This window comes from Diabrotica undecimpunctata, chromosome 5 (assembly GCF_040954645.1).
Source record: "Diabrotica undecimpunctata isolate CICGRU chromosome 5, icDiaUnde3, whole genome shotgun sequence".
NCBI classification, from domain to species: Eukaryota; Metazoa; Arthropoda; class Insecta; order Coleoptera; family Chrysomelidae; genus Diabrotica; species Diabrotica undecimpunctata.
In genome coordinates, this window is record NC_092807.1 from 64,706,123 (window position 1) to 64,718,030 (window position 11,908).

Sequence of the window (11,908 nt, forward strand, 5' to 3'; positions counted from 1 at the left end):
TAATCCTCACGACCATTTACACCCAAAAATACCATCTAAGGCAAAGCGATGTAGATAATACAAAGAGAAGAAATTGTACAAGATTTTACAAAGTTTTAAAAAGAAGCATGACTAGTAGAAAGGCCGATAGAAAAGTTAAAAAAGTTAAAATATACTCTGAAGAATGTGATGGCAAAACTGAAATATATCTAGTGTGCTCCAATGAAGCACATTAAAAAACAATTTTACTCATACAGGAACTATTATTGAGTAAAAACGTATTGTGCCTCAAGTGGCCTTATAGTATTGAAAGTCGTAAGTTGATAGTTTCCAGTAGAACGTTTTTATTGTTAATTACCTCCGTAAAAGTGAGTTATAGTATTTATAAAGAAATGGATGTAAATAATATGCCTTCGACATATAAAAAAGGTAGATGTGAACATAAACGTAGATTGACCACTGCTGAATTACAATCATTGTTAGAAGCATCGGACGAGGACGATGTAGATTAAATGAATGGTGGAAGTGACTGACGAAATACTTGCACAAAGTCGTTCAGAAAAATCGAGGATTGCGTTTTGGAAAGAGACAACACAAACAGAATTTAAGACTTTTCTCGAGCTTATGTTCCATATGGGGACAATTAAAATGAACCGTCTGCATGACTACTGGAAAAGTATAGGTAACTTCTCTAATAGTGTTGACTTGACTAGACAATTGTTCATAGCCCATATGAAGAAATAACCGAATCCTCACTTGTCAAAGAAACTAAAAAAACGTTAAGTGGTCTAAAAACTAAAAAGTCCCCTATTCAAACTGGTTTTTAATAAAAAATTTAATAATATGTTAAAAGTTTTTTTAATATACCCTAAAACTGAAAGCGCAAAGAATCGATTGCAAGTTACAAAATACTTATAGAGTCATACGAGTTTGGACAAGTACAGTTGTTTAAATAATCGCTTTCTGTGATAAACAAATTGAATAAATTGTAAAATATTTTTTGATCTGCTTGATATTTAGCACACTTTAATAACTCATCAATTGCCATGATTTCAAGTAGCTATATTATCTGTCGTTAGTCAAAAAACAAAGTTATTAACATTTATAAATTACTACAAACATATAATATCTTAGAGTTTATGGTTTTTTGGAATTATCTCAATTATTTATGTATTTAAATTTGGTATTTCTCTACATAGAAAACTTTTTATGGTCTACAACTTTTATTTAAATTATTTTTCTTTAGAATGTATACAAAACGTTTTATAAGCAAAATTTTTTTTTTTGCCTTTTAAGATTGTTTAAAAAAACAAAGCAAAATCAACTGTACGTCTTTACGAATTTTTCGTCGGCTACCCCTCATACTATTTAGAATTTAAATTTCTGTAAGATTTTTTAAAACTATTTAGCGAGGTTCCGTGAACTACTTTCTTATGGCATGGTCAAAGTCAAATATTATTTTTTTATGTGATTATGCCACAATTATTGAGATTTTCATCTCGATATTGAGATGAAAATTACATTTTTAATTAACTAATATCTAACGATACGATTTCCAATATTTAATCTTGTTTATTGTACAAATTATGTAAAAATGTGTATACACATTTTGTACAAAAAACGTTTTTTGAGAACGATTTCCTGAATGGAAATCAAAATGTTAAACATTAAATAATTAAAAATGTGATTCTCATCCCTATCACAACCAATATTTTTGACCTAATCCCATAAAAATCTAATATTTATCTTAAACTATTCTCTGATAGCTTCGATTAAACAGCTTGGAAATTGAAATATGTAAAATATTCCTCTACACAACTCTCTGGGAAAAAATATCTAAATTGAATAAATATAACAACTGAACGTTGATATAAAAAACTAGTTGGTTGACCCCAGCCGGTCGGCAGGTAGTTTCAATGTCTTCATTTGAACTTGACCCAAACCGATCGATATTTTTATGTTTTCAAATATTATTTAAGTATTAACACTGGCAACATCTATTGGCTTTAAAATGATACCAAATACAGTAATTTTACCTCCTATGTTAAAATGATGGTTTGATGTAAAAAATTTAATTTATAAAAAAATCGGATTATTGAAAAACCGACAACGGTGCCAAGCCTACAAAGGTGCACTAAACGAACATACACGACCTATAAATAGAAAATGATAGCATTTCTTGGTGATGCCAAATTACTGCAACGTGAAAAGAGCTTAAAACGATAGCGGGATGTATATATATATATATATATATATATATATATATATATATATATATATATATATTAAATCAAGTGCTAAGAGATGTCTTCATGTTGAAAGTAGCCGTAATTTGTCATCTCTTTTATTGAGACAATTTGGCCTTTTTTCAATTTCTATGGCTTTTCGAATATTTCTTGGTGTATAGAAGCGGATGGGATTCTTTTTTATGATGTGGGGTTATGTTGTGCAAGTACTTAATTACGGTATCCCAGCCGCACATAAGTGTGGTTTTTAAATATTTATGCAACTAATATTTTAAGTTTACATATTTAATTTTCTCCAAAATTGGCAGCTACTACTTAAAAAATAAGGTAGAAGAACAATGTAATATCTATATTGACTTTATTGTTTTTTAGCCAACATTCCCCTAAACTTTGGCCAAGACATATTCATGACGGCAGCTGGAAATATACTAGTGCTAATTGAAGTCATTTTTCCGTTTTACGGTCAAGAATGGTCGAAACTTCTATTCAAAGTCACTCAATATACAGTTTTTGGTGAACCGTATAATCTTACAGAAAAAACAAAGTCACTTAATAAAATGTCGCTTATATTCAGAATTTATTGTTTAACAGGAGGGTTTCTGTACACGGTTACTGGTAAGTTGTTTCTTAGATATCAATATCCTTATATTAAATTTATATTAGGGAAACATTGTTCTCTACCAATTTTAATACACCATTTAATTCTTTACACTTTCAGATTCCTTCTTAATAAAAAAAATTTTACTTCCAAATTCGGTTTGTTCAGGTATCAGTTTCTCATCACTGGTAACAGAGATTCAATTATTATTATTCACAACTTGAAAAAGGTGGCAAAATATAAAAACTGGTTGAAACATTTTAGCTTTGGTTGCTATTAGCCATTTTTCGTGCCTTTTAAAGCGAAGCTTTTATAATGGCGTTTCATTATTTTTTTCTATAGTAAAATGCCAAGGTGAGCATCATGAAAGTAGCGTCATGAAACACAAAATAGCGGTTCGTGATTCGCAGTCAATGTAAACAATTAGAAGAGTCCATTTACGCGACGAGGAGTGTTCTTTATACAATATGTAAACATTTTCTATTTCCTTATAGTCTATAAAAAAATGATAAATAAATAATAACATTACTTTATTTAATTTAAAAAATATTATTTAAATTTTAAAAGTACAGAAAACATATTATGAAGCTTCGTGCTAGTCTACAGTATTGTCTATGATACCAATTTTTTTTCTTGAAGATCTGTTAAAAGTACTAAAGCTTTTTAAAATCTATTAGTTTAAAGTCTTTACGATGGTCCTAGAACTATTAATTTAATAGTGGCGACAAATAAATGGTTGCTATTTTGACGAAATTATGCCATATCATGAAGATCACAACTATCGATTAAAAGCTGTATTAATATGAAATGGACATAAAAATATTTAACAGACGCTAATTTAGTCGAGTACAGCCTAATAGTCACTTTATTTGTGTAATTATTTAGTAAGTTGATGAAATATTCTACTTTAGACATTATCTAAATATGTACGAAATAACAACGAACAAGCCATTCTATCATTAAGAACTTTAGTATTTTCTGTACTTTATCCTACAAATTATGACAAAAAATATATGAAACGATATTTAGTTATTAGTGAGTTAATAAGGTTTATCATATATTTAGTCCCTATAAGTAGTTTTCTTCACATTTTGGCTTTTCGAAATAGTAAGTATGTTTAAATAAATTAAGTATACATCACTTAAATAAGTATAAAATGTAGGTTTGCACAAATATCAAAATCTTAATAAATATTTTTAGGTTATACAAATTGTTAACTTGCTGCAGTCTTTTTTGTCTAAGGAAACGATATTTGCAAGACATTTTGAAGGTGTTTGTCAATAAAAGTTGCATTAGCGCTTAAATCCGTAAGCTTCTGGTATAAAACGTGCTGAGAATTTTCAATAATTTTGATCCTATAACATTTCCTGATCTGTGTCGTGTTGCGATTCTCTACCACTCTTAAACAGGGTTGCTATTTCCACCATTACCGTTGAACCAAGAAGCTTCTACACTGTTAGTTCTGTTATGTTCTTTACTGGTATACTTTTCAGTGCTTTATTCCTGCATTACTCGCATCTCTCTCACGCTTCCATTAAATACGCACATTTTACAAACGGTAAATCATTTGCACTGTTGTCCCCACTTCTAGCTAAATTTTGGAGTGTCTTCATCGATATGCTTAATCGTGTGCAATGTTTATTGTAGACTAGATATTGTTTAAATGTTAGTCGTTTGCAGACCTGTGTAAGAGCTTTTCTTATGCCGCGAGATTTTAAGTTAGCATATTGCTCGTAACAGTGCTCATTTTAAGGGAATATCTAAATATGCTCCGGATTGAACAAAACAAAGAAACGCCGCTAGAATTTTGTGTAATTTATCCAAGGAAGAGAATAGAAAGTCAAAAAACGATATTTTAGATGCAATATTGCTATTTGTACAGAGCATGCTACCTTCATATGCTTAATGTGTTCTGTCCCACATAATGAAGACCAAATTGACTACATTAGCAAAAATATAAATAAAAACCTTCTCGAAGCCGGACTACAGGTCGCAAAGAAAACAAGAACTAAAGAAGACATAATAAGCAATGAGACTAAACAACTAATGAATGAAAGAAGGAACTACTAGAGGACAACAAACGCCACACTCAAATATATACATAAAACAATTAAAAAAGAACTAAAACGCGACATAAAAAAATGGAAAAAAAACTTAATAAAGCAAGTCATTGAAAACAACAGCGGCCTAAAATGTCTAAAACCAACACCGAGTGTCCTAAAAATCATTAAAACTACAGACACCAATTATAAGGAAAAGAAGGACAAATATGAAATAACATAGATAGTCGAAGACTTCTACAAAACCTTGTACATATACCAAAGCTAGCCCAATAAATCAACAAAGGAAAACTTTAAAAATAAAATAAAAAATGTGGGATTAGAGGTACTACCGAGCGAATCGAAATTAAAAGAGCTTTAAAAGAGCTTAAAAATAATAAAGCTCCAGGACACGACGGTATAATTGCCGAGCTCTTAAAAACAAGCAACACAATAATAATTCCTATACCAACAGAACTATTTAATATATGTCTCCATAATAACAAAATCCCCAAAGACTGGAACGAGAGTCTAGTAGTACTCTTACACAAAAAAGGAGACAAATGTGACCTAAAGAATTATATACCTATATCGTAGCTGAGTCAAGTATACAAACTGTTAATGAAAATTATTAACAATGGGTTGACTTACAAAATGTATAATTACCAATCGGTTAAACAAGCTGGCTTACGCAAAGGATATAGTACATCAGATCATCTGCTGACAATGAGAACACTGATAGAGAAGGCAAATGAGTATTTGCCAACTACCCGTATTTCTTTCCTTCATAGACTATGAAAAGGCATTTGATAGTATCAAGATGTGGGCTACAGAACAAGTAATTAATAATTGTAGAATAGATTCGAGATATAAGCAATTAATACATAATATATCTGAAAACGCAACTATGATAGTACAACTAGACGAAAATACAAATCCCATCCCCATTAAGAGAGAAGTTAGACAAGGTGACGTAATATCTCCAAAGCTTTTTAATCTAGCCTTTAAAGACGTCTTCAACACTACAAATTGGTCGACATATGACATCATCGTTGATGGCAACAAGTGAAACCACCTCAGATTCGCTGACGACATCGTGATTATGGCGAGCATATTCAAGGAATTATAAATTAAAATAAAGGAACTCGTAGACAGCTCCTTATATATACGTCGGCCTTAAAATTAATAAGACAAAAACAAAAACAATGCTCAACACAGACGATCCCAGACGTATAACTATAAATGGCAGTGAGATAGAAGAAGTCCAGGAATATATCCAGCTAGGCCAAATTCTGAAACTGGACAAAGAAAACCAAAGTGCGGAAATCTCAAAGAGCATGACTGGCATGGACAGAATTTGGAAAACTCAGTTGGATACTAAAAAATCATGAAATACATCAATACTTGAGGAGCAAAGTGTTTAACCAATACATCCTTCCTATCATGACATATAGATGTCAAATCAGGACCCTTACCAAGGCAAATATGATTAAACTAGGCACAACAGAAAGGGCAATGGAAAGAACAATGTTAGTTATACCACTGTCAAACAAAAAGAGGAACGACTGGGTAAGATCAAAAACAAAAGTTGGGAATATCACAACAAAAATTGCCAAACTCAAATGGAGCTTCGCAGTGTAACCTGGAACTCCTGTAACAAAAAGACCAACGTTGGAACGCTACAATACAACATTATAGACCTTACAAAGGTAGACGACCAAGAGGAAGACCACATATAATATGGGTGGACGACATCAAAAGAATAGCCGGAACAAATTGGAACTATGTTGTTCAGGATAAAGATTGATGGAAGGAGTTGAGAGAGAGGTTAGCCTTCTCTTGTCCAAAAATGGACGACAGAAGGCTAAAAAGGGAAGATTAGTAAGTGTTTATTATTTATAAATATATAATAAGAATCATAAATTATTACTACACATTTAATTTTTTTGTTAAACAATAATTGTTTAAAAAAATTAATTTACTTTATTATAATTGCATTTAACGCCTTATAACTTTTTATTTCTATACTGTATATGACATCTATAAGTTGGATAATACAATTAAGATCTTTATTTAGAAGTCGTTCAATTTTCAGCTCTTAATCTTAATAATAGTGGAAATATAATTTTAAGAAAAAAAGATGCTATCTTGTTTCCTATTGGTAATCGAAGTTCTTGTTTTCTTTAGCAATGTGTGTTCTTTTACTAACTTTTTAATACTTGCATGTGAAGTGACATAAAAACGTAAAAGTTATTATATTGTTAAGCTAAAAAGTCAGCCCCTTCTCAAAATATTCTTTGAATTTTTTAATATAGGTACCTTTAAAATAAAGCCTTAAAAAAGCAATTGCGATTTACAAAATAACTCTAGGGTCTTTGTTTGGGCAAGTAAAGTTGTTTATCTAATTGCAGTTCGAGAAACACAAAATTACTGAAAAAATAATGGTTTTTTGCAATTATCTAGGTCACTTGTTTAAGTATTTTAATTTGAAAACATTGAAAATTAAAGAACTTTATATGATTTACAATTTTTTTAATCATTTACTCCTTATATACCTTTTCTAACTGACGAATATATATATTGACTGCTCTAATAGGCAAGGGAGAGAGTATACATCTTAGGACAGACTTTTGGGAATTTGGTATATATTTTGAGAACAGTTTAATGATTTAATGTTCTTTCTGGAAATGAGGGACATTTATTTGTAGTTAGAACATCATTGGATATTTTTTTCGACAACGATTGAGAATTTAGAATAAATCGTTATTTAAATGGATTTTATTTTTTATTTTTTCTTATTGTTAACTATTTGTTTCACGTTGCTTTAATTTGAGCTACGCCTGCGCCGCTATATGTCAGGGTAGCTGTCTAAGTTGTATTGATTTAAGTGTAGTAGTATTTTTAGTATTTTATAATTATTACATTTATTTTCCATTCAAGATATTAAGTTTTTTATTTATTTTCTCTTATTACTATTTTACTGGGAAGTTTAATCCAAGGACGAAAATGTGTTTTTGAACATGAACAAGAATCATTGACGTGAAAGTTTAAGAAAATTAGTAGTTTAACATCATTAATTAAAATTGAATATAATTATAAATAATCCCTTTTCTAATACTAATTTTACGTCAGCTACAAGCATCTGTCTTTTTACAATAAAAAACTGTTTTGTTCGATATTTTCTCTCCGTTACTTTAAAAATTTAAGTTTGTTTATTATTGCAATAATTTGGTAATGAGAAATTCTTAATAAACTTTCTTCTAATAATCTAATTATATCAAAATAATTATCCCTTATTTCCTATTATATATACTGATAAGTTTTAAACTTAAAGCTGTAAGTAAAACTGTATCGTGAGTTTGTAATGATGCATATAGCTAAAAAACGAATTATTTTAACCTGTTTTAATTCATTAAAAAGCTTTCACGTATCTTCTATCTGCATTCATACATGCCACCATTCTGTTAGAAAATTATCTTAAAACCTTCCTAATAATACGGGTTTATGGAAAATCTTTGACCAATGTGTGTTACCTGTACTCACTTATGGAGCGGAAACATTAACACTCACAAAATAGTAGTGAATAAGATTTGCGTGACTCAGAGTGCTATGGAGCGCCAGATGTGAGAGGTGTCTCTCTGAAAGACCGAATCCCAAACGAAGAAATACGCTAAACGAAAAAACCACAGACGCTATCGAAAAAATCGCGTACCTAAAATGGAATTGGGCCGTCGCCAGATTATCATACAACTGATGAACAAAACGTATTGTCGAGTGGAGACCAAGACAAGAAGCAATACGGAGCAGAGGACACCCACCAACTAGAGAGACCTATTACCAGCAATGGACGCTTACAGGTTGATGATGATGATGATGATGATGATGATGATGCCAAGAACCTCTTCTCTATGTATTCTCCCTAAATGTTTAATATTTGAAATGGTCATTAAAGATCCCCAAATTTTTTAGTTTTCAATTATATTAAAAGATCTATAGTATATTCCTCGTTCAATGTAAATATATAAAATAAAGAAAATTGAGGCATCATTTGCATGTAATGTTAGTAGTAATCACCCATAATTCACATCTCGACAAATATGGGTTCCTCTATTAAATGATTATGTCTTATGAGGTCTACATTATGACAGTAATATATTACTAACAGTCATCATCATGATCAGTAGCTCGACAACCGTTTCTGGGTCCTGGCTTGTTCTAGGATTTTCCGCCATTCTGTTCTGTTCCTTGCTTTGTTTTTCCAGTTGGTAATCTTAAGTGTTTTCAGATCTTGTTCCACTTGTTCCATGTATCTAAGTTTGGGTATTCCCTTTTACCTTCTTCCTACTGGTGTTTGCCTCATAATATGTTTTGGTGTTTCAGTCTCCAACATTCAATCAACATGGCCCATCCAGCGCAGACGTCCAATCTTTATGGATATTATGATCTCGGGTTCATTGTATGCTGTGTATAGTTCATATTACTAACAGTACTCCTGTAGTAATCCTAATAATGATCCAAACTTTCATATTGAATATCAGGCGAAGTTGGTAAGACAATTAATGAAATAATAATTTTCAATAATGTGCTAATGTTTCGTAAAGGAATTTTCATTACAAATTTTTGTCGTAAAGGTAAATTACAATTAAAATAAATAGATAATTATTATAATTATAATTAAAATATCTTATTAACCATAATAGGTTTTTGTTAAATTTAATTGCTTACTTAATTCTGAATTTTTTATAAAAATTTTGAAATAAAAAATTATAAACTAAAATTATTATTATTATTATTTAGATTTAGCCATATGGCTTACACTCCCTCTAAGGGGAAAATTCATTAACCCCAGATACCTACGGTATCAAAAGGATTGAGCTCTGGAGGGACTCTTTCCGTGATATCGAGCCCTAGGTGACTTGGTATGCTAGATTATCTCCCAAAAATTTTCGTACACATCTGGACGTCGCGAGGAGTACAGCCTTCTGCATGGCCTTATAGAGATGTTCATTTAGACCTAGCTGTTTTATATTCCCTAGGAGGTTTTTGGGAATAACACCAGTAGTAGATAGAATAATAGGTACTGTCAGGGTACTTTCCACTCTCCATTGTCTCCTGATTTGTATTTCTAGATCTCTGTACTTGGCGATCTTTTCGTTGTATTTAACACGTAAATTATTGGTGTTGGGTATCGCCACATCAATAAGTGTTGTTTGCCTAGTAAGTTTATTAACTAGTATGAGATCCGGTTTATTATGTGCCACTGGTTGATCTGTGAGGTCCAAGTATAGCTTGTAGTTGTCATTTTTAAGCATTATGTCAGCGATGTATTGATAATAAGGAAGATGGTCGGTTTAAAGAAGTCCCAGTTTGTCAGCTAGTTCTTGGAGGATAATGTTTCCTACTGAGTCATGGCGTTCTTTATAATCAGTACCGATAAATGCCTGGCAGCCACCGGTAAGATGTTGGATGGTTTCTTTTTTTTTTCTTATTGTATAATGGCTTTGGCATAGCTAATTAGCCAGACTATTTGTGGTAATTACAATTTTTAATTTTATTACCTAAGCCTATTCATAATCTAAATTTACAGGGAGTAATATGTCCGTATACACATTTTTCAGTTTTTGACATATTTACAATTTTTAATTTTATTACCTAAAACTACTTATAATTTAAATTTACAGAACGTTATGTATTCGTAGATACATTTTAATATCTGTAAAAATAATTGTATTCAAATTGACAGGCAATGGACAATTTAGCTTAATTAGTTTTTCATACATCCTTTTGATAGTTTGTCTGTACTGTCCACACTCCAATATAAGGTGCTGTAGATCTCCCACTTTACTACATGAGCAATATGGGTTATGAGTGATACCTATGCTGTGTTTGTATGCAGGAGTGAATGCGTGCTTTGATCTTATTATGTTTATTGTTTTGATAAATAAACTATTTGGCTCATATTTAAACCATCTCTCATTGGGAATTAGTTGTTGGCAAGTTTTAAAGTTTATTCCAGTTGTACTTTGGTTGTATAAACGGTGCCATCTTTGTTTGTAATTGTTTCTCCTGAAATTATCTATGTCTGTTACTGGTAGAAGTATGTTGTTTATATTACGTTTGGTTAAAGCTGTAGATTTAGCTAATTTGTCGACTTCTTCATTTCCTAATATTCCAGAATGATAGAATTATTTATACCAATAGAGGCTATATATTTTAACGCAAATAATAAAGCAGATAGTTCGGCAGTATATATACTGAAGCTTCATTGGGCAATCGACATGATTTTTTGTAATCAGAATTCCAGTTATATATTGCACAACCCGTTTTATTTTGAATTTTAGAGTAGTTAGTAAAAATATATTGAAATGCAGGCACTTTATCTTTAATTATTTTGTTAATCATTCTTCCTGGAAGATTTGAATCCATATAATGTTTCTATTACCTTGGAGAAGAGAGTCTTAGGGGGTTGAGTATAAATTGGTGGTATTTTATTTTGACATAATAGTTCTTCAAATATTCTCAATTTCCTATAACTTTCAACGTATATGGGAGTTTTTTTATTACGCCAATATTTGTGGCTTAGGTCTAATATATTCAAGTTACGAATATTTTTTAAATAGCTGAAATTTTTTAAGATAGCTCTACTGTCAGCGTAGTGTAAGGGGTGGCTCTGTAGCTTCAATTTCAATAATAGTAATAGGAGTAAATTTTAAGTAACCTAGACATAGCCTTAAACATTTATTCTTTTGTGTTTCAATTTTATTAAGATGTCCTGTTGACGCAGACCCATATAAATGACAACTATAGTCGAAAATTGGTAGAATCATTGGGCGATAGAATAGCAATGCAATATTCGAGCCAGCTCCCCAACTGGTTTACAAAATGCTCTAAGGATATTCATGGAGTTTTCCGATTTTTTTTATCAGAGGAAACTAGTGAAGTGAGATCATCTTGTGTAGACCTAGATTTCCGGAAGCCATATTGAGATTTGGGAAGGATATCTTCGGATTCAAGCCAGTATTTAAGTTGATTTTTGATTAATTTCT